The sequence below is a fragment of the Propithecus coquereli genome, unplaced genomic scaffold, assembly GCF_000956105.1.
Source record: "Propithecus coquereli isolate 6110/MARCELLA unplaced genomic scaffold, Pcoq_1.0 Scaffold27, whole genome shotgun sequence".
NCBI classification, from domain to species: domain Eukaryota; kingdom Metazoa; phylum Chordata; class Mammalia; order Primates; family Indriidae; genus Propithecus; species Propithecus coquereli.
Window position 1 is genome coordinate 10799897 of NW_012148285.1, and position 1219 is coordinate 10801115.

A 1219-nucleotide genomic window follows, 5' to 3' on the forward strand; every position below is an offset into this window, starting at 1 on the left:
AGGGGTGCAAGCATTTTGGTTATATAAATTGCTTTTGTACCATTTGAGTCAAAGTTATAAGTGTGCCCATCCCCCAAATAGTATGTGTTGTAGTTAATATATTTTAAAACCTGTCTCCCCTACTGGACTTTAAATTCAAGGAGGGCAGGGAAACACACCTGTTTTGTTCATCATCGTGTCCCTCAGCCCCTAGCCCAGTGCTCAGCATGGCAGGCACTCCATAGATAGCTGTCGGATAAAACAATGAATTGAGTAGATACAGCCATCCGAGACTGATGTCAGGGAGTACTTCAGAAGATGTTTGTTCCAGCAACCAATAATCACCCAGTTCTTGGCTATTAGAAGTGGCCCTAATATATTGTTGAGGTCAAATGAATCTGAGTGAAAATTAAACCAACAGAACTGAACATGTGCAAGGAGCTTGGGGAAGCTGCCCTTCTTGGAGAATGCAAAAGAGGTCGTTACCATTCCCCAGTCTTGGATGGAAGTAGAAACTGGTGGTTGTGTGAAAGACACACACTAGCAGAACCGCAGAGGCATGCTGACCCCAGTTCTGCAGCGCGAGTGGGCTGATAGCAGGAGCCCCCGGGGAGAGCAGGGTGGGAGTGGGCAGGTGGGAAAATCTCTCCAGCTTTACCCCTGGGGGAGCCAGAGAATAGGAAGGAGACTACTCCCCCTTCTGTTAAACCCTACGTTGGTCCAGCTCAATCAGATTTCTTAGGATCCTCATGCTGGGAGCCAAGGCATTGTCCTTTTCCAAAGCATCCTTGCTTTGTAAGGACCATAAATCCCTCCATCTCTCTCCCCTGGCCTCCTCCTTCAGCAGACAAACATTCCTGGTTCTCCTTTGTCTTAAGACATCTTCCCATCCTCCCACTTTCTCTTCCTTCACCACCAATATTCAAGAAAGGACCCCTCCCCATCATTCTTCTTAGCCCCTGGCCACCTAGCTCTGCCCCTTAGTCCATGGGACTGCCTTCTCTGGCCCAAAGTTACTCACAATCCTGAATCAGTCACTCCTCATCTTTCTGTGGCTTCTAACCCATTTGAGAACTTTATGAAAGCTATAGACTTCTGGCTAGGTGCGGTGGCTGATGCCTGTAATCCTAGCACTCTGGGAGGCTGAGGCAGGGAGAATTGCTTGAGGCTTGGAGTTTGAGACCAATCTGAGCAAGAAAGAAATCCTGTCTCTGCAAAAATTAGCTGGGCATGGTGGCAT